Source organism: Dermacentor albipictus, unplaced genomic scaffold (genome assembly GCF_038994185.2).
Source record: "Dermacentor albipictus isolate Rhodes 1998 colony unplaced genomic scaffold, USDA_Dalb.pri_finalv2 scaffold_13, whole genome shotgun sequence".
Lineage (NCBI taxonomy): Eukaryota > Metazoa > Arthropoda > Arachnida > Ixodida > Ixodidae > Dermacentor > Dermacentor albipictus.
Window position 1 is genome coordinate 10,711,171 of NW_027225567.1, and position 26,668 is coordinate 10,737,838.

Below are 26,668 nucleotides of genomic sequence, written 5' to 3' on the forward strand. Positions count from 1 at the left end.
AAGATGACATATATATGTGACGTCATCATGCTGATAGGTCATCCAAAATCGCTACCGTCACAATCTTGCGTCTAGAAATTGCACCTCACAATCAGCAAGCACAATGGAAGGATCCCTAACACATATACGTGCTTTCTTCTATATAACATAGGCCTCGAACAGCAGGAATTGCGAAGTTCCTCTTTCTGATACTATTGAGCGAAAAGGTAGGTCCGGCTTATGAGTTTCTACAGATAAAAAGAGCCGAAGTTCCGACCCTGCAGCATTTTTACATTTCTAAGAAGGCGGCTAAGGTTTAAGTCCTCTACGAGTGCTGAAGCACGGTTTCTAACCCTGCTGCTTTTGACTGGAGCAGGAATTAAGTTCTTTTTCAGCGCGGCACTAGCCTTATCCACGTACACAGGCTCTGGAAGCACCATGAATGACCCTTCTTGATCAGGCTATAGTAGGCAGAACTTGGATCACGGTAAAAAGTCCACCAGTGGCTTTAGGTTCCTTGAGATTCGTGGCCTACTTGTAGCACTGTCGACGACTTGATGTATTCCCGAGTGCAACGCAGCCGGACGTCTTCCCGCGCTTGGAAGGAGATAATCCTAGCTAGGGCAGCTTTCTCAGTGGGGGAGAGCGTCGGTTGCTGGCACAATTTTGGACTAAGTTGTAGTACTCTGTTCACGTACACCGGTAGATCAGCTGTAGCCTTAGACACAACCTTTCCCTGTGGCGCAGATGTTTTCTTCTTTCGTTTGGTCAGCAGTGGAAATGCGGAATTCCACAGAAATTCCGTCGCCTTTCCTGCTGACGCCTTCCAGTCCAAGAAGTTTCTTTTTCGTTGTCGAGGGTCTGTTTGGCACGTTTGGGTGCACAGGTCCTGAGAAAGATTGAAAAGATTCCAAGCCGTAGCCCTTTTGTTCGCCATGTAAGCCACAGGTAACAGTTCGTTCCTTGCACGTGCGGTGTGGTTTAGGAATCCCCTCTCTCCTGCGGATGTGTTGATGTCGGTAAGACCAGACGCTGTATTAATATCCGTCTAAAAGAACATCTTAAGAATAGGTCATCTGACAGGCATTCCCACGTAGCAAAACACTGCAGGGCTTGTGAAAAAGAGACAAAGAAGGTCTGCTCACAGAGAAAGAAATTCAACAAGAGGGGACACTCGGCGAAAACTGGCTACAGGAAACACGTCAAGCCTAGTGTCTACCCCATCTGTTAGTTGAGACGAGCATCGGAAAAAAAGAATGTGAAATGAACTTACAGACAACGTTTTATTTTTTATTGTTTCCCGCTCGACCTAAAAGGTTTTGCGTATAAATTAACTTACACTTCACGACTTCTTTTTTTTGCGTCACCTAGCAACAAGCTAGCGGCACTCCAGACGTGCCCACGGGCCTTCACAAGCATGCGTCATTCGCTAGACATGACACCGAAGCGAGCGAGGCCGGCTGCGCATGTGAAGCTTGTCTCTTTTGAATGTAGCCCGTTTGTTGGGCTCCCTGCGTTTGCTTGCGTCCCCTATGCATTTCGACACGGCACCGCTGAACAACGGGACTACAGCAAGGTGAGCAATTTCGTTTGACAGTCTGCGGCGTACTTCAAGCACATTTAGGCTTACTGCACAAAATTGAACCTATATAGTGACGCAGTTATCGCCAAACAGCTCCGCCGCCGAGGCGTAGTTAATATTAGTTAATTACTCGTACTGAGAGATGTATGTATGCGACGATTTCTATGAGGCTCAGCATTATTATAACTTATTTCGGTAGTTTTGGGGCACGCTCGCAGCACCTGGCTTTGTGATGAAAAGCACCTCGGCCGTGTGACGCAGTTTCGCGTATACTGAATCTTACCAGGTACAGTTTTGGTGCTTTCTCTGACCCCAGACATTATCGTAACTTATTTCGTTACTTTCTGGGTTACTTTTCAAGCACAGTGGCTGCGCTCGGTGTAGTGGCGCACTTAGCGAACAGCAGCTCGGCTGTGTGCCGCAGTTAGTTTCGCGTGTACTGAATCTTACTGGGGGAGAAGTGCGTGACGCATTCTCTGACCTGAAAAATTATTGTAATTCATTTCGTAACTTTTGGGGATTCTTATGAGGCATGCTCGCCACGCCTGGGCTTCTGAAGCTGTTAGCAAACAAGCAAGCCGGCCGTAGTGAGTTAGTTCTGCGTTTACTAAATTTTAGTGGGACAAGTTTGCTACGCTTTTTGTGGCCGTGCAACAAAATTTACCTTCTTTCAGTACTCACGCTTGTCGAAAAAGCGACGAGCAATTGCCAAGAGTGATAACACGGGAGTGTGTTGCTTGCGCCGGCAGGACGCGTAAAAGATAACGCCGAGGAGGTCAACTTGACAATTCTGTCTTCGGAGCGACTGAAAACAGGCTTTGCACCCACGAATTAGTCTTGAGTGCTACTAGAACGCATTCTGCGAGCGTGTAACCTGGTCGGGCTGAGAGCTTCTGTTCTGGCCCCCTCTGTGTAGTTGGTGTACCATCGCGTCGACAGAGCCCAAGTTGTTTTGGAAACGCGCAGTCACACGTGTATTTGTGCTCTCAAAGTGCAGGAAATAACGCCCGGGAAGGGAGGGATGCTTGAAAATAAGTTGTTTTATTCAGATTTTATGGCATTTTTTAGGAGGAGTCTATTTGCAGTGAAATGTACGTAAAAGTGAATTTATCTCTAATGCCGCTCATTCACCACTTACGCACGTTTAGCCTCTACACGCGATATTCCTGTTAGGTCAATACACTAAAATGATACATGCCTGTAATTTACTCTTCTTTAGGTGATGGCATCCGGTGGAGCTTCGTACGGCAGCGACTGCTGCTTACCTCGTGCCACAACTTTGGATGAATTCACAAGAAGCCCGGAACGAGCATTTATGTAGAGCAAAATAAGCATTTCATCATTTCAGAAGACGTCTTGCGTTTTATTTATGAAATGACACGTGACGCAGATTCAGTGGAGGCTTGTAAAGATCGTTCGCAATCATTTTTAATAAATAATAAAACGATTCCGCGTCAAGGCAGCGCGTGCTTCAGCAGTAGAACTGAAAAGAAAGATGCCGCGCTGATCAGCGAAGCCGGCGTGGCGTGTACCAGCTGGCATTCAAAACGCGCGCGCCCAGAACCGGAACCGGAAGGTGTTAATCCCATCCACTTGGTGCGCCAGAGTCAATTCGGCTGCAGGTTCAATGGGAGTGTTGAATCTCTATCTCTATGGTGTGCTTTCCGCTTCAAAAAAATAAAACAAAACTTTTATTCCATGATAGGGATTGACGCACACGGGAGCTGTTCGAGGCCTATGTTATAAAGATAGCGTATATGTGTTAGCGATCCTTCAGTTGTGCTTGCTAATTGCGAGTTGCAATTTCTGGACGGAAGATTGTGACGGCAGCTACTTTGGATGACCTGTCAGCATGATGACGTCATTTTGATCATTGTATATATTTTATTTATTTATTTATTTATTTATAGACTGATATCTTTTACAAGATCGTAGCAGGGTGGGAATATACAAGTACATTTGTACAAATACACAGTTCCAGCAATCATGCCGACGCTTGAATTCAACATGGAAAAAGGACAGAATGCACGAAAAACGGAGCAAATAAACTATGTACGATTGAGGCATGAATGCAGTTGCGCCTGAAAAAGGGATACAAAATTTAGTGTAACGACTTCATCAGGAAGTTTATACGCATCAACTATTGTTCTTGTAAAATACGAGTATTTGAAGCAGTTGTTATGCGGTGTTAACGGGGTTACTGCTAGGGAGTGTTTATGACGAGTAGCATAACCAGATAAAGGTGTTAAGATGTGCGAGATATCAATATTGTAGTGGCCATTCATTAGCCCAAAAAGAATTTTAATCGGGAAACACGCTTTTGTTCTGTAATTGAAGAGAAGCCACTACGTTTAAGGAGATATGTTATAAAAGTTCGACCGCAAGAATTGTAGATAAATCGGACAGCTTTCTTTTGAATTCTTGCTAGTTTTTCAACATTCGTTTTTGTGTAGGGGTCCCATATTATTGTTGCATATTCTAAAGTAGGATGAACTATTGTATTATATGCCAGGAGGTGGACAGCTGGTGTGGATGAGGTTAGCGGCCGTCTGAGTGTGAACAATTTGCGAAGACATTTGGCCATAACAATGTCAGTATGTTCTGACCAGCAAACATTGTGAGATATCTGTATACCGAGATATTTACAGTGAGATACTTCGGAGATATAAGTGTTCTGGGCAAAATATTCGCAGAGAAGGGGCTTTTTCCTTAGTGTTATTCTCATAAAGACGGTTTTTTTATAGTTAATAGCCATTTGTCATTAATGGCACCAGGCAACTATTTTGCCAAAGTCACTATTTATCCTTATTTGATCTTGGGGTGAGTAAGTTTCGTCATATAGTATACAGTCATCCGCGTAAAGTTTAATTTTGACAAATAGATTATTGCCGTTGTCATTTATATAAAGCAAGAATAAAAGAGGACCCAGCACGGATCCCTGGGGAATGCCAGAAGCAACAGGCAATGTGGTGATGGAAGACTGGTTTATCCTAACGAATTGGAAATGGTTGGTTTAGTACGCTTGTATCCATTTTATAGCTTATCGTTTCTAAGTATAAAACTTAATTTGTTAAGTAATTTGCTGTGGGCTACATTGTCGATGCTTTACTGAAATTATGAAAAAAGCGTTGGTGTGTTTTCTATTATTTATTGTGTTGGCAAAATCGGGAATTGTTTCTACTAACTGAGCGTTTGTGGAAAAGCCCTGCCGAAATCCATGTTGAGCGTTTGTCAATACGCAATGTGCATCAAGGAAACCGATTACATGCTGATAGATTATGTGTTCGAAAATTTTGCACGTTGTTCAAGTCAGAGAAATCGGTCGATCGTTTTTTATACAATTCTTGTTTGCCGATTTATGTAAGGGTTTGATTATTGCTGTTTTCCAGTCATCCGGAAGCATGCCATCCTGAAGCGATTTACTAAACAATATATTTCTATGTGTTTCGCACACCACTCGGTATAGCGTTTTACGAAGGCATTTGGTATTCCATCTGGACCTGGGGATATTTTCATCAATTTTTAACAGTACGTGACATACACCATTCTCAAAAATAACAATATCACGAATGGAAGGCAAGTCGATGTAAATAGAAGGCAGACAACCATCATCCGTGGTGAATACACTACTGAAATGATTGTCAAAAGCATAACATACAACCTGCTCATCGTGTACACTCTTACTGTCTATTATAAGTACATCGGACAAGGAAGAAGAATGAGTCATCGTCCTCCAGAATCTCCCTGGAGACGTTTTCATAAAACTAGGAAGCTGTATACTAAAGTAATTCTCTTTGTCATTTATAATCATTTGTTTTAATTTATTTGATGCTTCCTCAACGACTCTTTCAGAACTTCAAGTTTTCATTTTTGTGGAATTTTTGGGCCGTTTAGGCTTGTGTTGCTGGCGCAACGTCTCCCGGGAAATCCAAGGATTTCGACGCACAGCCTTCCTCGCAATCTAAGGAACAAACTGTTGCATACAGTCGAATATAATGCCTTTAAATGAAAGCCACAGGTCATTCATGCTAGCAGTGTTATTTTTAAAGTCGTCCAGATGAAATGCTAGCGTGTCAAATACAGACGCGTCATCTCCACTAGAAAAATTCGGGTAATACTGAATCTGATAATTGTTACGGCGAGGGGCACATTCGAACGACAATACTACTGCTGGATGATCTGAAATGCCGTCCGTGACCATAAATGAGACATTCTGTTGTATGTTTCCACTTACAAAAAATAGATCGAGAATTTCATTTGAGTCTTTGTGGGTTCTAATGAAATCCTTAATTACCTGCAATATGTCACAATTAAAAGCAATATCAATCATTTCACTGCCAATATTTGTGGTGGAGTAGGACGTGAATGTGCTCCAGTCGACATTTGGCTGGTTAAAATCCCCAGCTAAGATTAGTTTATCTGCTTGTTTTACATGGGTGTACATGTATTCTCTTAAGCATTCCAAGTTCGCAACAGGCGGGTTATGGGGCCTGTGTACGGCACCAAGAATATTTTGACGTTGTTATTAAAAAAAAATTACAGAAAACGCTTTCTACTCCCGAGGTGTCCGACATTCTTAAAATTTGAAGGGAATGTTTAGAAAGAATGGCTACGTCCCTTCCTCCTCTATCGCGGTCTTTGCGCATTATTCTGTAGTTTATCGGGACAAATTTGCTATCATATATATCTTCATTTAACCAGGTTTCCGTCAATACGGTAATATCGGGGTCAAGCGAGCAAAGGATGCCTTCAAGCTGTTCTACTTTGTTTACAACGCTGCGGCAAGTAAGGTTTAAGATGGATAATGGTGATTAGCAACGGTTATCGTGTCATTTGCTCCTTCTTTTTAGCTTACAGCGTTTGTCCTTTTCCACATCCCACATAAACATTGCACCATCTATGCTGAACTTATCAAAAACTAGTTTAACGTTGGAGTCCTGATCATGTTCTTCTTTTGAGCTATGCCATAATTTTTTTCTTAGCTCTCGAACTTTCAAAGAAAAGTCCTCTGTTATAGAAAGCGTTGTCCCTTTAAGCTTTTTACACTCTTTCAGCACTGTACTTTTATCGCGATAGTCCAAGAACCTTAATATCATGGGGCGGCCTCTTTATTTTATCGTTCCTTGCCTGTGACATCTTTCTACGTTAATAATAGGAAGTCCATGCCTTGCCTTGAAAACACCTTTATTTCATCACATTCAAGAGGCTGTCGTTTTCAAGACTCCCGTCTTCTTCATTTAGGCCATGCACCATCATATTGTTTCTTCTACCTCTGTCATATATATATATATATATATATATATATATATATATATATATATATATATATATATATATATATATATATATATATATATATATATATATGTCCACTGCAGGACGCAGGCTTCTCCCTGCGATTCTAATTACACCACTCCTGCGCCAACAGAATCCAACTAACACCCACAAACTTTCCAATTTCGACGCACCATCTAGTCTTCTGCCATCCTCTACTGCGCTTCCCTTCTCTTGGCACCCATTCTGTCATCGTAATGGTCCAGCGGTTATCTAATCTGCGCATTAAATGACCTGCCCAGCGCCATTTCTTTCTCCTAATGTCTATTAGAATATCGTGTATACCCCTTTGCTCTCTGATCCAAACCGCTCTTTTTCTGTCTCTTAAAGTTATGCCTAGCATTCTTCGTTCCATCGCTCTTTGCGTGGTCCTTAACTTGTTCTCAAGCTTTTTTGTCAGTCTCCAAGTCTCTGCGCCATATTTCAGCACCGGCTGAATTAAGTGGCTGTCGAATCTCTGTAGATATTTTCCACGGTATTTGCGTAAATGGTCGGTACTCCTTGATTACGCAATGCCTCTATAACTGCTGGTATCTCTAGTGAATCAAACGCTTCTTTATAACCTATGAAAGCCATATAGAGAGGCCTATTTTACTCTGCGGATTTCTCGATAACCTGATTAATGATGTGGATGTGATTTATTGTAGAGTATCCTTTCCTGAAGCCAGCCTGCTCCCTTGGTTGACTGAAGTCCAATGTTGTCCTTATTCTATTGGAGTATATTTTGGTAAATATTTTATGTAATACTGGGAGTAAGCTGATGGGCCTGTAATTTTCCAGTTCTCGAACGTCGCCCTTTTCGTGGATTAGTATAATGTTTGCATTCTGCCAGTTTTCTGGGACCCTTTAAGTCGATAGACACTTCGTATAGAGAGCCAGCAGTTTTATTAACATTATGTCTTCTCCATCTTTGAATAAATCGACAGTGATTCCATCATCTGTCGCTTTTCCCCGTTTCATGCCTTTCAAGGCTCTTCTGACCTCGTCTCTAGTTATAGGAGAAGATTCTTTATACTGTTCATTGTTGTTTCGAATAGAGTACTCCTGCGTCCTCTGGGTGCTGTAAAGGTTAGTATAGAATTCTTGCGCTGCTTTTATTATACCTTCGAGATTGCTGATGATATTAGCCTGCTCATCTTTCAGTGCATACATCTTGGTTTGTCCTGTGCCAAGTTTCCTTCTCTCTCATTTCAGTCTGCGTCCATTTTTTGCGGCTTCTTCAGTCTTTCTCACGTTATAATTTCTAATATCACTTATTTTCCCTTTGTTGATCAGTTTTGACAGTTCCGCGAATTCGGTCTTACCTCTTGAGTTGGACACTCTCATTTATTGTTGTTTCTTTATTAGGCCCTTTGTTACTTGGGAGAGCTTGCCTACTGTTTTTATTGGTTGCCTTGGTGCCTTGCTTCCCAGTTCAATTGCTGCCTCTAAAGCCAGCCTCGTTACCGTTTCATTCATTACTTCTATGTCATCATCATCATCTCTCTAGTCTAAGGCTGCATATTTGTTTTCGAGTAGCAGCCTAAATTTGTCTTCTTTTAACCTTACTGCCTCTAAGTTGACCTGTTCTTTCTTGACCAATTTTCCTCTTCCTCTGTTCAAATTTAGGTCAATCCTGGCCCTCACTAACCTAGAGTTTACCCTACCTAACACATCTACATCCTGCACTATGCTGGAATCGGCTGAATGTAGGAAATCAATTTCATTTCTTGTTTCACCATTAGGGCTTTTCCAGGTCCATTTTCTGTTGCTACGTTTCCTGAAAAAGGTGTTAATTATTCTCAGCTTATTCCTTTCTGCGAATTCTAACAGCATCTATCCTCTAGCGCTTCTAGCATCGACACCGCAGTTTCCAATTGCCTGTTCACCCGCATGCTTTTCCCCCAATTTCGCATTGAAGTCACCTAATAATACAGTATACCGCGTTAGCACTTTTCTCATCGGTAATTCAACATCTTCATAAAACTTATCTACTTACTCATCGTCGTGACTGGTCGTTGGAGCGTAGGTTTGCACTACCTTTAATCTATACCACTTATTGAGTTTGATTACGACTACTGCTACCTTCTAGATGATGCTGTAGAATTCGTCAACGTTGCCCGCTATGTCCTTATGAATTAGGAATCCTACCCGGTATTGCTTCTTATCCAGGAGACCCCTATAGCAGAGGACATGGCCGTTATTCAGCAATGTGTAAGCCTCATCAGTTCTTCTAATCTGACTAAGGCCGATAATATCCCAAACAATGTCTGATAGTTCTTCGAAGGGTCTTGCTAAGTTAGCCTCACTCGAGAGGTTTCGGGTGTTAAACGTTGCAAGGGTCAGTTTCCATTGGCGGACTGTCCGGACCCAGGGACTCTTAACACCCTCTGCTGCATTGCAAGTCTGACCACTGCCTTTGTCAGGTGCTTCGCAGGCGCTGGGGACTGAGGGCCATTGGTTAATTGAAGAGATTATTAGGGAGGTTGTGGCCGAATACTGCACCAGAGAGGCCAATTCCGGTTCTGGTGAGGGAATGTCTTTGTTCAAGCGCAGTGGGCCTTCCTAATTTGGTTGTACCTGGATTAGTATCGCCCCCCTTGTTCTCGGCATCTTTCGCCGGTGTCAGGCGTCACTCGAAGCCTGCAGATGTAGTGCGTGTGGATATATATATATATATATTATGCGAAGCATATTAACGTAGGTTTCGGGCCTTCGCGCGACGCCCGGCGGTGGCCATCATTGACACTGAAGTGGGGTCACGTGACATGACGTCACGTGATGACGTCACACAGGCTGCAGATGGGGCCTCATATCGCGCCGTCGGTCGCCTCCCGGCGGTGGCCACCATTGACCCTGGCGTGACGTCACATATCACGTGATGCAGCGATAGTGGCGCCGCCGCCGCCGACGGCGCGAACCGAAGCGTGGAGGCCTCCGCCGGGCGACGTCCGGCGGCGCTATATGAGGCCCCATCTGCAGCCGGTGTGACGTCATCACGTGACGTCACATCATGTGATCTGTGCCCGCAACCGCGCCAGCGTCTTTGCGCCGGGCGTGTATGCGGTCAAGATGCCTCCAAACGCTAAGGATACGCTAAGGTTAAGCCCAGTGGATGCTTCGCATCCACTGGGCTTAACACTTAACACTTTTCGTTGGAGGCTTTGGAGCCTCCAAAAATTGGAGGCTTTTCAAGGTTCAGCCCAGTGGATGCTTCGCATCCACTGGGCTGAACCTTGAAAAGCCTCCAATTTTATATATATATATATATATATATATATATATATATATATATATATATATATATATATATATATGTATATATATATACATGTCATTTTTTTACCCAGTAGACTTCAGTTGTGAGCCTGCGCGCATCCTGCCCATTTCGACTTCTGTAGTCCGCGTGTTTATAGCGCAGCATTGCAGACTTTGTCGAGAAGATGGCGTGTCGTTATATCACCGAGATTTACAAATTAAACAATCAACTTATATAACACCTGCAAAAATAGGGCACACAACACAGTATCATCTTGACTCACTAACACCCTATTATGCTCGAACTATTACGTTTGTGTTTTCTTTTTCCCCAAACAATGCGGACTGGAACGACGGTTTACAGACACACTGTGACTAAGAATTGTATACATTCGTACTTCTTTGTTCCCGATTTGTTCGCTATTCTTTGTATGTATTCTTTGCCCCTCTGGTTGGATCGAAGGGTGTGCAGTAGGTACTATATAAAAATGAAACAAATAAATAATACGTTTTATTGTTAGGTGTTCGTCGGTTGCAGCTGTTTGCCGCAGCAGTTTTTCTTTTTTTTAATTATAGCGATATAACTTGTAATTGTAACTCATGTGATTTATTGTTTTCGTATTTGTCTGTATGTTGTGCCTTCCTATCCTGATTGCTCCCTATAGAACTGTATAAACAAGTATTATGTTTAGTTTGTTCATGACAGCAATGTAACCGCAACTCCTGCCTTGGAATGTGCTCAGAGTATGAATAAATAAAGAAAGAAAGAAAATAAAAAAGAACCGAGTTCCCACAAGGTAGCATTTAGGGTCGTTGCTTTTTAACCCACGTATAAATGACATTGTCAAAATCAGTGATAAACATAAATACGCAATGTAGGCAGACGACACTAGCATTTTCTTTACCGGTAAAGATATGGATGCCTTAACTACACTTATAAATACTAAGTTAGAGAGTTTACTCGCATGGAGTGTACAAAATTCATTAATTAATGCAACATAAACAAAAGCTGTACTTGTTCACTCGCGGACACAGATTGTTCCTCCAGAAAACAGATTACGTATAGGCGCGCGTCAATTGAAATTGTAGAGACAGTAAACTTTGTGAGTATTTTATAATCGTACCATGTCGTGGGAACCTCAAGTTAATAATTTATTTACTAATCTTTCAAAATGTGTAGATATACTTGCAAGAATGCCTTCCTTTCTTCCAGATTCTGTTAAGATAATACTCTATAACAGGCTGTTATGTCGCATGTCAATTATTGTTTCTTGGTATGGGGAAGTACAATGACAACGAATATTATTAAGATATACAAAGATCAAAGGAAAGCGATTAGGTATGTAACATATCGCATAGAATGCACACACCGGTGAATTGCTCAAACGTTTTTACATTGTACCGATTCACAAATTTTACGAGTATTACCTGGCACTAAGATATGAGCAATCACTGTACAATAACAATCGCGCCTTTTGGGATAATTTTGGTATGGAAACCTACGTTATTCCATGACCTACTACTCACCAAGCTCGGCTCATGCCATTCTGTAGAACACACTGTTGGCGTCAAATGCTACGGTTCACTGTTACAGTGTTATTAAATGAAATAATAAAAAAATTACATTTCAACAGTGCCGTCTGCGTGATATTAGGGAATCTTATTTTGAAAAGAGTTGCTATGGTAATTTAGGCATTAAGAAAACTGTCTATGTATAATGCAGTGTATATTGCAGTATTCTATATTGTAATGCGTATATTTGTGTCTGTTACGTTCTACCGGCCAAAGGCCGGCAGCTATGCGATGAAATCCAGACCGATTCGCAGAGCAAAATGACGACGCTTTAGTTCCAGCTCGGAAATATATATAGAAGAGAAAAGGAAGGAAAGAGGGACCATCGACGCATGCGCGGTGAGGCGCACGTGGCTCCGAATAGGTTATCTGCAGCAGTGTCCATGTATGTTTTGACTTGTATTGTGTAAAACCTTTCCTGGCTTTCTTGCGTTCAATGAACTCGCCCTTATGTCCTTGTTGTTCTCCGTGGATCGGGGAGGCTCGGGCTCTCCTCAAGTGGCAAACGCTACTATCTCCCGATTCCAGCCGCAACATTGAGACGAAAAATAAATTTCAATAAGAATAATCTGGCACTCAATGCTAATTTAAGACAACCTGTTGCAATTCTAAACAGGTTCAGATATTATCTGCTTATAAATATAAAACGTTAAATCTGCAATGCACTTACTCATTTACGTTTAGCTTACTGTTATTTAGTATGGTTTTCAACAGCACAAACTAACTTCAATTGTCTTGAGTCGCTGCAAAAACGAGCAGCCAGAGCAATGGAAAATATTTGCCTCACTAAAGGCACTAAGCTGTGCTTTAGAAAATTTAAAGTGCTCCGAATAAAACAACACTATCAATATCAACTAACGCTGTAAATTTTCCGTCAGCATGAAGCAAATAAAGTATTGTTTGATACTAAATATCCTATTAAAGCATGCGCATATACGCTCCGAAAACAATCAGTGTATAAACCACGTTCACCTGCAAACTATGCCGATCAAGAATTAGGTTATATCAATCCAGACATTATAAGCCAATACCCTGTAATCTTTGACCTTCTAAATGAGGTGATCTCACTCAATTGAAAAAAGGCTGTGAAACAGCAGCTTCTCACTAATGTATGTTAACTTGTGTTATTGCGCTGTGCCGTTTTCTTCATTTTTTTCATTTCTGTTTTTCTTGGGGGGAGGAGGATGTGAGCCTTTGTGTGTTGTTAAATGTTGCCCTGTTTGGTCTTATGTGTCATTTGTTAGAATGCCTTAGAATTTTACAGAATGCCACAGCAGCCACCTTCATTATAAAGCTCTAAGGACACTGTGGACCATTATTGAGAGGTCACAACACTACTACATCATCAAGATACGTAACTAATGGATGCTGCAACATTTCAGGCAAGACTGGATGGCCAACGTGTGGAAAGAAAAACAGGCGTGACACAACCTGCCTGACGAAGAGATGGACATTTCCAAGGCCACCTCCTTTTATTTATTTATTTATTTATTTTTAGATATATACTGAGATCTTTTATGAGAACTCAGCAGCGTGGGAACATACAAGAACATTCATACAAACATACAGTTCAAGCAATCCTGCCGACGCTTGAATACAACGTGGCAAAAGGAGAGAAAGGGCGGCCAAGGGGACAGAGCGTTCAATGGGGACAGAGCGATTATATTGCTGCATCGATCCACAGTGCGATCTTCGAATGGATGTTGAAAATACGCGATTCAGTGCTGGCAGACGCAGCTGTGAGCAGTGCAACACTCCACCGACTCAACCACGTAGAATAATAGAGCACCTTAAGGGCACTGTAGCGCCTCTAGTAGCATTGATACACTGATGCCACGCTCTTCAATGCCTCAATTTTTCTGTAAATCAGCACCAAGGTGAAACAATTCAACCGAAGCTAGCAATAATACGTGAAAGGCAGGAAGCAGAGAAGCGGACAAAGCACTTGTGTATATTTACGATTCAGGATGGGAGCGCGCCACCTGCACTATAAATTCTCTGTTCTTATCGCCAACAGATTGATGCGTATGCACCTGCGAACGTTTATTCCAACCGATATTGCATGAAATAGCCTGAGACCTACTGCCCACAATACTGAGCCGGCTCCACTAATACACTACAACATCATGTGCCTGAGGAACTACGATTAGCTGACGCGCTGTAGTTCGCTGATCACTGGCAGCTGATCTATTAAGCAACACCGACCTTAAACAACTTAAACGAAGCAAGTGCTACAAAGTGAAAGGTGGGGAGGAAATAAATGAAAGATCGATGTCTTTCCATATCACCACAGGGGACACCATGCACGTGAAGTAGCAGGTTGACATCCAAAGCCTACTGTGACCATATGACGTGCTCGAGCAATGTTTTCGCACAAACCGCTGAAAAATAGGCACTTCTGGCTTTTTTGTTGTTTGAAATGTTCAAGTGCGTGAGCACCCTTCCATTCCCCAAGGCATATAGTTCGCACTCAGCACCCTCTTAGCACCCTAAAATAAATGAAATGGTGTAGTTAAGGTGTTCTGCTAAAGAATGCACCAAGTTTCAAATTTTTCAGAGAAAGTAGGGGTGCAAAAAGGGTGTTTCGACATCCCATTCACCCTCGAGGCTGTATCTGTACTGAGTGTGTTGGGTTATTTAACGTGAACATGAACGGGTACATGGGTCCACCCATGAAATACATTTAGTGTCTCGCAGCATAAAGGCAATGCCTGTCAAAACAGTTGAAGTGGGCGTAACAGTAACAAGCCTTTCAGCCACGTTAGTGCCTTCTCTTCCAGTTTCTCTTTCTGACCATTCTTAATGGATCTCCTAATCAGAAACAAATCATGTAGTGAAAGTTCGTGTATATATAGTCAAAAAAAGTACGCGAGAATTACAACTGCATTATGTACCTGTTTTTTTTTTGTATACAGAAGATCGCACATGATACTACGACAAAGACTTTCGAAAAAAAATGTTGCGCTTTACAGAACAAAGACTTGAGGTCCTGTATATGGCATTTCATGGCACAAAGGGTAACTAATATCTTATAGTGGAGTCAGTGCCCAACCGCCCTTAGCAAGTCTATGTAAGCATGAAGTGTAGTGCTTCTGTAGCTTACCCTTGCGAAGCGTCAGAAGGTTTGTAATTTGGCCAGTTTGATTGGGAACAGCGGCAGTGGCCACAGATGGTGCTTTAATCGTCGTGAAGGGTAATTAGGTTCCCGTTCAGATGCTGAGACTGTTTCATAATTAAATTTTGCATTGCTCTGACAGTGCCTCAAGCTCACTGCGAGGGATACATTTGATCATCATAAAATATAAAGACGCCAAACAAACGGACACACACAAGCGAAAATAACGGGACCGGGCGCCACTTTCAACTGCTTTATCCACAAAACACTGGCACATACATACCGTCGGTCAAAACATGCGCAGACAGCAAACTTTCATTCACGCATCTAATCAAACATGCATGGAAGACAACGCTCAAGAAACCTCTTCTCGGCCTTATATAATAACGAAGTTTCGCTAACTCACAAGCTGCCTTTCTTGCCTGTGTGATAGCCTTCCACCAGTTCCCTTGTTCTAGTATGAGTACTTCGGGCAAGAATCCGCACATCTGAAAAACGTGGTTCACAAGAGCGTGAAGGACAGGTCCCTATGTGCTTAACGCAGGTTCCTATGTGCTTTGCCTAAGCACATAGGAACCTGTCCCTCACTCATTTGTCTTGATGCGAGGTTTCAATTACGAGAAGTGTATTGACTTAGCCTGATGTCCGCTCTAGTAATTCGTCACGGTAAGCCTCGCCACGGGAACAAGTTTTGTAAAACACTTCTAAAAGGCAGCGAAATGTTTGTTCCGGAGAACTATTTTGTGTTGGGTTAATTTAGAGGCGATGACGTGACGGGAGACACAACTTCGCAACACTACTACAAGGCAACTTTCTTCTGCAGCGTCGCTTAGCGATAAATAGTTATTCCTTCTTCTTACTAAGCCCGAGGACCCCGGGATCAAAAGTTGGCCATATTTCTATGTGGAATGAACTGCAAAAGGGCCCGTTTACCATGTCTTGGGTGCACGCTGAAGAACACCACGTGGTGAAAATTATTTCTGAGTCCCTGACTACGGCGTGCCTCATAATCAACTTGTTCTTAGGGCACGCAAAGCAGCACATGTTATTTATTTATTTATTTATTTATTTATTTATTTATTTATTTATTTATTTATTTATTTATTTACAAATACTGCTATCTCATTTTAGAGACATAGCAGAGGTGGGTTATATAACTTATGAGCACAAAATGGTCAACTGACATGGTTAGGCAGTTCTTTCTGAAATTAATTAGTCGGCAATGAATGCAGATAACCATCTAAGTTATTCCTTATTTCAATGAATAATTAAATTTTAATTTTAATTCTTTCTTCCACTTCGAATATCACAAGCTGACCTTAGTTATCGTAAGCTGCTAGTCCAAACTCGCATGATCAAAAGCTAGTGAAGAGCAATAACCTTCGCTGATCACTATTTGTCGATATCTCTTTCATGGAATAGTCACGACAGTCGCGTTAACTGTACTGAAAAATGATGTATATACCACTACAATAAGGAATGACTGCAGCCCTAACTTCTAGTGATTGTGTGTGAATACCATCCACGCTCAGCGATGATGGGAATAAAATTGTCATGGAGTTTTCCGGAAACTCACCGTTAGCTGGCCCCAGACGAAGTGCGTAGCAGTCAGCGTCTGTAGCACGGACGGACAGGAAAATGCACAAGATATCTCGGCAATTTGACCTGGCAAGATAACAGGACTGACTAATAGATTGCCGCTATAAAAAAGTGATAGTGGTATTCCGAGTTTTTTCCTGCAATAGCTGACGACGTCAATGGCGCCTATGGACCTCAGTTACCGATAAGCAGGAGACCCTGGAAGTAATTACTTGCAGTGTAGGTCGCTCTAGGCTACAGATGTCCACTCGCCATCAGAGAGTGGGGCTGTTACTGGGGCAACGCCCGGTGGCGTGGACGCTCATTGCGAAGTTCAAAGTGCTAATCGTGAAGGTGGCTCAGCCGTGCTCTTTGAAAGCGCTAGGCTGTATATGTTGTCCTTTTTTGTGCGCACCGCAAATGTGCAGAGATACATTTTTATGAGAGCGGGTGAGTGCAATGGGCATCTTATCCGTATACACCTCTGACCTAAGCCACCTATTAAAATTCGGTACGCAAGTGAAGCTTTAGAAGCATTGGGAGCTCGGTTTAGCGGAGGCAAGGAATGCACATTTTGAAAGCTTGCGAACGGAAAGTCGACTGCCTTTATCCAAAAGTAAAAGCGGGTTTTCCGAGTGGCAGTGGAGGCGCCCAGTCGGGAAGCCACTTCGGTTCGACCAGGGGGCAATGCCCCCACGGCGAGGCACACCGAAGTGACGGATTGTCGTTACAAGGGCGCCCCCCTTAGAATGACGGAGGCTTACGTGGGAATGGCAGATAGAATGAACAGGTAATGTTCAAGATATGCTGGTCTCACGCGGTCGCACGACAATGTCTCTTTGCCACAAACGTCAATATTCAAGGTTTTCTCTGAACGCGAAACCACACGAAGCGGGCGTTCATAGAAAGGAGTCTATCACGGCTTGAAAGAGTCGCGTCGCAGAAAGGCGTGTGTAGTTGTATCCATTGCCGGGAAAATAAACACAGGCTGCACGCGGGCGATCTGTGGGGGCGTAGATCGAAGCTGGTCGAGCAATAATGTAGCTTCTCTAAGTGCAGCGCTGCCGCTGGTGGAGTCGCTCGCTGTGTGCCGAAAAACACGCCTGGAACGCGGATTGCTGACCCATGGAGCATCTCGGCTGCGCTGACTTTGAGATCAGCCTTGATTGTTATTTGTAGTCTCATTAGTACTAGGCGTAGCCTTTCCAACCAGGGGTGTGTGTCGAGCATAGCGGTCAATGACGCCTTCAGTTGTACCATGCCGTTGCTATGTGAGCCGTGGTGCTATGAAGGCACGTGCCGAGCAGTCTCGCCAGCGCAGGAAAAAGCGAGATTTGCAGTTGCCAGCCTCGATCAGTAGTTACGCGGAAAGGGCAACCATACCGCAACACCCAGCAAGAAATTCTTCCGCCACTGTTTCGGCCGTGATGTCTTGTAGAGGTATCGCCTCAGGCCATCTTGAGTACCAGTCGACACATGTGAGGACGTACCTGAAACCTTGGCAGGGTGGAAGAGGCCCCAGCAAGTCTAAATGCACGTGATCAAAATGGCTCTCGGGTGGTCGAAACTACTGCACTGCTGAACGCGCATGGCGGATCGGTTTTACGGCTTGACAGGCTTGGCAGGTCCTTGCACAGCTTCGAACAGTTTATTTGGACATACATAGGTGGTACAGGATGTCCACGAGGCGCGGCAAAAGGAGGCAATAATGCCTCCTGACAGGGCCTTCACCTCGGGATCACACATTATGACAGCAGGTCGGCATGACAAAATACTGCACTACATTGTGAGATCAATGAAATCAGTGGAAATTCAGGAATACAATGCTGCGTCACATATGACAAATTATCCTATTATTTGATATTATACAATGATTACATCAATCTAATTCACGGAAACAATGATGTAGATAGCATTCAGATTGCACTTGCTCAAGATAAAAGAAAGGTACAATTCTAAGCAAAGGAGGCAGGAGAAGAAAGCATCATTTTCATTTTTTTCTTAAATTGAGAAAGGGTTTTGCAATCATTTATGCAGTTGACCATTAAAGGATAAGTGTTACAGAGTGTAACTATTTGATTGTCTATGATCTGAGTACCATAATTTGTGCGCGACTTCGACCAAACCATATATACAGTGCGCAAGTTATGGGTAAGGTTCCTGTTTAAGTACTTTGTGCAGAAGGATGTAAAATCATGCTTAATGTTATGAAAAATAAGTACAGCCAATGAGAAACTGTAAAGTTGATAGTATGGCAGTACCTTAACTGTGTCGTACAGGGATTCTTTGGTAATACGAGTGGAACGGAATACCGCCTTCAACGCCCTGAACTGAAGCGAAAAAAGGCGGTCTGAATCCGATTTGTTACATGTTCCCCAATCTAGCTGACAGTACATAAAATAGGAGTGAACTAAGGAAAAATAAATCTGCTTTCTCAAACGGGATGGATGGAAGCGGGAAGCGGGATGGACAACGACCACCCTCGGCAGCAAACGAAAACAACCAACGAGTACGCCGTCATATGGCGGGCAACGTGTCACCAAGAATATGCCGGCTGGCAGCCGCACGGCAAGCTCGCCGGCCAAAAGGTTCATGAAGCAGGTAACGGCAGCCTCGAGGCTACCGAAATTACCCAAGGACCAAATCAAGATCATCATGCGCCCCCAGGAGGCCTCGACGTTTCCAAAACGGATATTATGCTCCTCACCCAAGCCCTGGCCATGGCGGCGGCCTTGACGGAACAGCAGACTGCCGATGACACCGTGTGCCCAAACAAGATGCAGAACATTTTGGTTATCTCTAGCCCTCACGATCAAAACGCGAGGGTGTATGCTAGAATCAGCAAGATACATACTAAGCTCGGCGCCTTTGAGGTGCCAGCCTACATTTCTGCCCCTGATGACACGTGCAAAGGTGTAATAAGAAACATCGACCCTTCATTTGACGAAAGAGCCCTTAGGAGGATGATTCTGAACCCAAGAAACACTACGGCATTGGAAGTCAGAAGAATTAAGAACACACAAGTAGTTGTTATACTGTTCAACGGCATGCGAGTGCCCAACACGGTCATGTGTGGAGCCGCCCTCGTTCCATGCTTTCTTTACAAACGGCAGATGGATGTATGCTACACATGTGGCCACGTGGGTCACCGTGCCGACGTGTGCCCCAGTAGCGAAGAGGAAAAGAAGAAGTGCCACGGCTGTGGGAAAATGAAGTCATCAGAGTCACAAGGGGAGGAACACCAAAGCACACCCAAATGTGAAGCACGCGGCGGCCCCCATATCACCGGGGATAGGACATGCAAATAACGCTACCAGATCCCATACATTGTTAGGCGTCGGCGTCGAAGGTGACGACAAATGTTGCGAAAAGCACAGATGGCCAGCGGCGATGACATCAGTATCTCCTACGCACAGAGCTCAGCGACACCTGCGGCAGCATATGGTGGCTCCAACCTGCAATCCCGCTCACAATCGAGGGGGCGCTCTCGCTCCAGGAGGCGAACCGGCTCAGGGAAAGGCGGGAATTCCAGCGCATCCAGGTCGAGATCCCGGTCCCGGTCTCGCTCCCAGCCCGCGAAACGGGCCACGTGGGCCGACAAAGTCAAGGGCTCCGGCACAGCACCGTCGATGGGAAAGAAGACTACGACGGCCAAAAGAGCAAGCGATGAGGCACAGTCAGAGCAAGTGAATGATCCCCGAATCCAATCACTTGAGGCGGAAAATCAACAGCTCAGGCGCGAACTTGCAGAACTTAAAGAAGCCTAAAATTGCATTAGAGGGCAAATCTCGAACCACGATGAGGACAAAATTAAAGATCTAGGCCCACTTGCTGGTAAATCCAAGCGTAAAGCTCCCAACCCTGAACCGGTGAGCGAGACAGAAGAGGAGGATGAGATGGCTGAGCCGAGCGAAGCCATAGCTACCGCCGCCAATCCTCCTGCCAAAATAAACAGCAGAGGCAAGCTAGCTGCCATAGAAAAGACCCTAGGACGCATGATGGAAATGCTCTCCGGGATGGAGACGAGATTAACTCAACTAGAGAGACCCAAGGGCCAAGCTAAAGGCAGGCTTACGGTGTCGACAGTGCAGAATCAGGCAAACCCGAATCCCGAAAGTGGGGCTAAAGGGCTAATTCATCATACTCAGTAGGCAAAATGGCGAACGCAAACAGCACGAATCTGAAAATCTGGCAGTGGAACTGCGCAAGTTTCCAGAGGCGCAAGGCCCCACTAGGACAGTTTATCAGGTCTATTGCGGACAAGCCGCAAGTTATATTGTTACAGAAAACGCTATGTACAGCTGAAATTTCCCTCTCGGGGTACCGCACGGTAGCATGCAGGAGAGAAAAGGGCAGAGGTATCGCTACCCTAATCAGAAAAAACATCTCGTTCGTTGAGCACGAGGTCCGCGCGTACAAAGCGGGCCTCGAGGCCCAGTTAATAGAGATCATACCCAACAGAACAATCAATTCTACAATTCTCATTCTCAGCGTGTACAGCGCACCATCGGACAGGAAAAGAGACTTTAAAGCATTACTAGGCACCACGTCTAGGGCGGCGAGAAGCGCGCCTCTCGTTGTCGCGGGTGACTTTAACGCACCCAATACGGAATGGGGGTACAGTTACAAAAGTGCAAAAGGGACAAACTTGGCCTTCAACGCTGCAGAGTTCGGCTTAATACTCGTCACAGACCCAAGGCTCCCCACCAGATCCGGTAATTCGGTCAGTCGAGATACGACTCCCGATCTCACCTTCCTCTGAGGTATCGAGGGCACGTGGGACAACCTCCAGGAGGGGCTAGGCAGTGACCATTACATACCTGAAATTCTGTTGCGTGTCAAGCCCAGACCGCCCGCGAGATATGAGTATGTGGACTGGGTCCTGTTTAGAAAAATCAGAAATGAAACAGTCCCGCCAGATGAAACGTATGCAGATCTGCTAGATAATCTGAACAAGGCGGTTAAAGGAGCAACCAAAGAAATCATTACGGATGTTGAAGTTCCTAAAATGGACTCGAGACTTGCTCACCTTCTGGAGGCTAAACACGCCCTCTCAGCCAGGTGGAAGACCCAAAAGCTTAATCGTAGACTCAGATCGAAAATCGCGCTTCTTAACAAGGAGATTGAAACCTATTCGGCCCAGCTCGCCCGGCAGCAATGGGATGAGACGTGTACCGAAACGGACGGGCGTATGCGAAGAGGTAGCAAATGGAGCTTACTTAAAAGTCTCCTCAACGATAAACAGTCTAAGGACACCCTTAGCCTTGCAACGGATAGGCTCATTAAAAAGCAAACCGCAATCGGTCTCACCGACAGGGAATTAGCCAACAACTTAGCACGTACTTATCTCCCCCTCGCCGAACACACGGATAGCCCGGTAGAGCGTGTGAACTACATGGGATTCTCGGCACCTGATCTAGACGAACCTTTCACCGTGTCAGAGATCAGACACGTTCTCTTCAATCTAAATGGCAGATCAGCCCCGGGACCTGATGGAATCACGAACAAACTCCTCAGGAACCTAGATGATAGGGCAATCGAGATAGTCACGGCCAAAATAAATGAGGTATGGAAAAGTGGACAGGTTCCGATAGACTGGCGTACCGCAAAAGTGGTACTCATACCCAAACCCGGAAAACCTCCACATATAAGTAATCTGCGGGCTATTTCCCTTACATCATGCATCGCCAAGGTTGCGGAGCACGCGATACATAACAGGATCACTGAACATACTGAAAACAAGGAGCTATTGAGACACAACCTAATCGGCTTTAGACAGGCGTTGTCCACGCAGGACGCTATGCTTTTGCTTAAGAAAGCAATCTTTAATAACCCTACTCGCGACGTGAGAGGGATCCTCACCCTGGACCTCTCCAAGGCCTTCGACAGGGTCGCGCATAAACACATCCTGGCAGAGATTTCGTCTCTCAACTTAGGCCAGCGGTTTCATGATTACACCAGATCCTTCCTCGCGGATCGTAAGGCACACCTCCGACTAGGCATGGTCACGGGAGGACCCTACGAACTAGGCACCTGCGGCACCCCCAGGGCTCAGTCCTCTCCCCACTATTATTTATTATAGCCATGCACAAACTCTCCACTCGCCTCGCTGCAATCGCGAACGTGGGTCACGCCATTTATGCGGACGATATTACGATCTGGGCGCCGGGCGGATCGCTAGCCATGCTCGAACACTCGTTACAAAGCGCGTTGGAGGCTACCGAAGATTTTCTTTCAAACACGGGCCTTGAACTCTCCCCCGCTAAATCAGAGATACTGTTATACCGCCAGTCCAGACAGGGGGTCAGAAATCTTGCGCCTTTGGAAACTCTGCCTGTAGAAATTCGAGCTAAAAATGGGCATCCCATACCGAGGAAGGACTCGGTCAAGATACTAGGTCTCCTCATTGATGCCAACGGCTGTAACTCGACGGCCCTCAACAAGCTCACTGGACAGGCTAGTAATGTCCTAAGACTTGTAGCCCGCGTCTCAAATCGAAGAGGCGGTCTTAAAGAGGATAATTTGCTCAGAGCTTATCAGGCATTCTTCCTGAGTCATGTCACCTACATCGCGCCGTACCTTAATTGGGGTAAAGCGGAAAAGGCCAAGCTCGACTCCCTAATCAAAACCGGCCTCAAGCGCGTGCTCGGCCTTCCGCAGTCCACAAGCACTGAGAAGCTGCTGGAGCTAGGACTCCATAACACCATCAATGAGCTAATAGAAGCTCCCACAGCGGCTCCGATAATGAGACTTTCATCCACTAAGCCAGGGATTAAGATTTTAGAAGAAGCAGGAATCGAACCCAGACATGAACCGGCGACCAAAGTTAGCTTGACCCGGGAAACCAGAGCTCGCATCATGGTTGACCCCGTCCCACGAAACATCCACCCAGTGCATAACCAGGGAAGAAGATTCGCGAGAGCCAAGTCTATCCTTAAAAAGATCAATCAGCAGAAGCTAGATGCCCTCTTTGTCGAGGCTGCCAGATATGACAGTGGGGATAAGTTCGCTCTCTCGGTGGTAGACGCGGGGGGCAACCTGGTCAATGCAGCCTCTGTTTATACTAAGTTTGCCCATGTGGCGGAGGAAGCGGCGATCGCTCTGGCTTTTCACAGCTCAAAAGTTCCCGCTATCATCTTTTCGCACTCGCGCACAGCGGTTAGATCCTTCTCGTCTGCCCTCATATCTGAAAAGGCGTACAGTATTGTCATCAAAGCACTGCAAAGGACTAGGGAGAGTACCGAAGGAGGATACCAAATCTTGTGGTTCCCAGCCCATCTAGATAGCTCAATTAACCCGCTTGGATGTAATCCTAATGATCAGGCCCACCAGAGAGCGCGCGATTTCACGCACCGCGCTGTCGCGGGTAGCCAGGCTTGGAACGAGGTCAACATCCACAAAGATCCATTAAGTACATTCCACGAAACTGTTTCCCATTATCGACTAGGCAGGAGGACATTTCCACCCCCTCACCCCAAATTGAACAAACCTCAGGCTACCACACTAAGACTCCTGCAAACCCGTACATATCCCACTCCTCGGTCTCTTCACAGGATAGATCCTGAACACTCACAGTCGTGCCCCAAATGTGGTCATGACTCATGCTCCTTTGACCACATGCTCTGGCTGTGCCCAGCCCTTGACGCCTCTCCACCCATCACGAAAGAATAATGGCAGGACTCTCTGAAGAGCAGCAATCTCAACATTCAACTCCAGGCTGTCCAGAGGGCCCACGACGTTGCCGCGGGACTTGATCTCCCGGTTCCATCGTGGGCGGAGCCACCGACCTGATCTTCGGGAGCCTTCTGTTTGGCTCCCCGAGGTCTCAGTCTCTCAGGACTCAAATAAAGTTCTTGTCATGTAATGTCAAACGCAGAGGTAAAATATATTTTACGCGGTGCAACAAGCCGATAGACCTAGGTGCTTTCAAATGAACCTGATCCACGGGATCTGCCCATGTTAAGTCATATTTGAAACAGGCGCCCAGGAAGCGGCAAGAATTTGTTGGCGATAGATTGGTAATAAATATCTGTAGTTGAACGTGATGATTCAAGGGCTTGTTTTTGGGGCGGAAAATTATATATTGTGTTTTCTTGATATTTAAGTCAAGTTCGTTCTTATTTAACCAGATCTGTAGCTGACTCAGCCACTGATTAGCATGTTCTTCAAGTGAGGCTAGATTTGGACCAGAAAAGAAGACATTAGTGTCACCCGCGTAAAGGATAATATCAGGTGTCAGGGGGATGTTAACGAGGTCATTGATGTATAAAATAAATAACAGAGGCCCAAGAATAGATCCTTGCGGCACACCGTATACGCATGGACGAGCGCTGCTGAATATCTAATACTTAATTTATACAATTTTATCGCTTGATACTAGTCTCTTGTCCTAAATAACGCTATATCTTGGGGTTATCAAACCCTATTTCGTGTCCCAGCTTTGAATAAAGGTGCTTGAGCTGCCCATGTTTATTCATGCGCACTTGAAACTGAAAATCACTTTCGCTTTTTTTATTTTCCCTTTGGACTTGGCGGATAGCTAAATTCTTGAACGAAACCACGTAAACGCAGAGGACGCCGCGTTTTTAAGTAGTTCGCACGTAACGTTTGACTGGGAATTGTCGCAGCGTTGTGGAGTGGACATGAAATGCAGAAGTCGTTCAGACGCGCGACGGACCCCGAGTTCAAAGCTTATCGCTTAATGATATTATCGCACCGATAACTAAGGTGAAGTGATTCGTGCGCTTCCACTTTCCCTATTGTACTGAAAAAAGTTTTGAGGCTAAAATACGCACTTCTTAGCTTTCGCCAGCTACCCGCGCCGAGATCGGTCCCCACCGAAGCTTAGGCCTAGCGTATCAGCCGAGTCCGTCCTCACGCTATCGGCGCGTCTAGGCTCAGGTATCAAGAAATATAACAAGGATAAATCACTCTATATTTAAGCGTTCGCATCGGTGTTCTTAAATAAACAATTTTTTCATGTGTACAGTGTCAGCACAAGAAGCGATGACCGCTGATGTGACGCGTCATAAACACAGGTATATGCGCTATCGCCGAAGGCTCCCAGCACTAGCCTGCGCTTCTCGGACGAAGATATATGACTAGACAGGCGTGTTGACTGAAAGGCACCACTGAACTAAGGAAACGTTGCACATCCTTTGCGTGAAGAACAAGAAACGGCTATCGAAATCGGCAGAAACAGCCCATACAGCGTCCCGGGTCGGCGGTTCATTCAGTACTTTTTTCGAAGTTAAAATAGCGATCGCAAGTGAAAATCGATGTTCTGGCACTTCCAAGCATACTGCTGAATACGGACAGCAACCTTTTCTTTCTGGTACAGGCGTGAGTTTAAGTTGCTGGGCGATAGCGCATCAACCATGCCTGTACAAGACATAACTTTGCGAACGAACTGCTTCTCGGCTTTGACATGGTAAATTACGCTCGTGTTTCCGTCTGCTGGCGTGGCGTAGTGGTAAGGTGTCGGGCTTCGGATCTGCAGGTCGGACGGTCGAATCCTGGTCGTAGCAGTTTTATTTTTGGCGTTTTTTTTTCTTTTTTTTTATTGCACTAAAACGCTCCTTGTTGCTTTCTATATTCAAAAAAATATATACGGCGTCCAGGCATCGCATATTTCACGCGCTAGAGCTGTTTTTCGCGCGAGTAGCCAGTGCCTCCCAGCACGCTGCGCGATACCAGCGCCCCAGCATCCAGCGCGCTGCACTGGGCCCATAATCAGGCGCACTGGGTCCCAGTGGCACTGGGTTTTGCAATAGGGTACTTAATTATTCTTATATCTGACAGAAATTCATTCATACCAGTGTATTGTTTTCTTCCTTTGAGTTAACTGTCTATCAGCTCATGTGCTACTCCTCTGATACCATACTTTCCCAGTTTTTCCATCAGAATTTCATGTTTAATCGAATCAAAGGCTTTTAGGAAGTCAAGAAAAATGCCCAGTGTATATAGTTTCTTTTCAAAGTTTTCCAAAATATGGTCCTTTATGAATAGCACTGCTGTCTCCGTTGATTTTCCAGCCTGAAATCCATATTGTTGTTTACATATTATATTATGAGCATTTAAAAACTTGTATAACCTCGCGTATATTATGCGTTCGGGGATCTTAGAAAAGAGCGGCAAAACAGAGATAGGTCTATAATTATTCAGATCATTTTTTCCTCCTCCTTTGAATATTAAGGTTATGCGTGCAACTTTCATGTTATCAGGGAGTATACCGGTCTCTAATATGAGATTACAAATATACACTAGAGGAC

At 44.7% G+C, this 26,668-nt stretch overlaps 1 protein-coding gene across 3 annotated transcripts in view; it reads right to left on the reverse strand.

The window, feature by feature from the left end:
- LOC135915697 (organic cation transporter protein-like) overlaps positions 1 to 16,448 on the reverse strand; it is a 268,323-nt gene extending 251,875 nt beyond the window's left edge. The window contains exon 1 of one of the 3 annotated variants that reach the window (XM_065448831.1): positions 16,396 to 16,448. The gene's annotated coding sequence lies outside the window, so the exon portion shown is untranslated. Of the gene's footprint in view, positions 1 to 15,225; positions 15,247 to 16,395 lie in introns of those variants that run through there. The other 2 variants (XM_065448830.1, XM_070528580.1) reach the window with 2 other exon arrangements.
- Between the last annotated feature and the right edge of the window lie 10,220 nt (positions 16,449 to 26,668).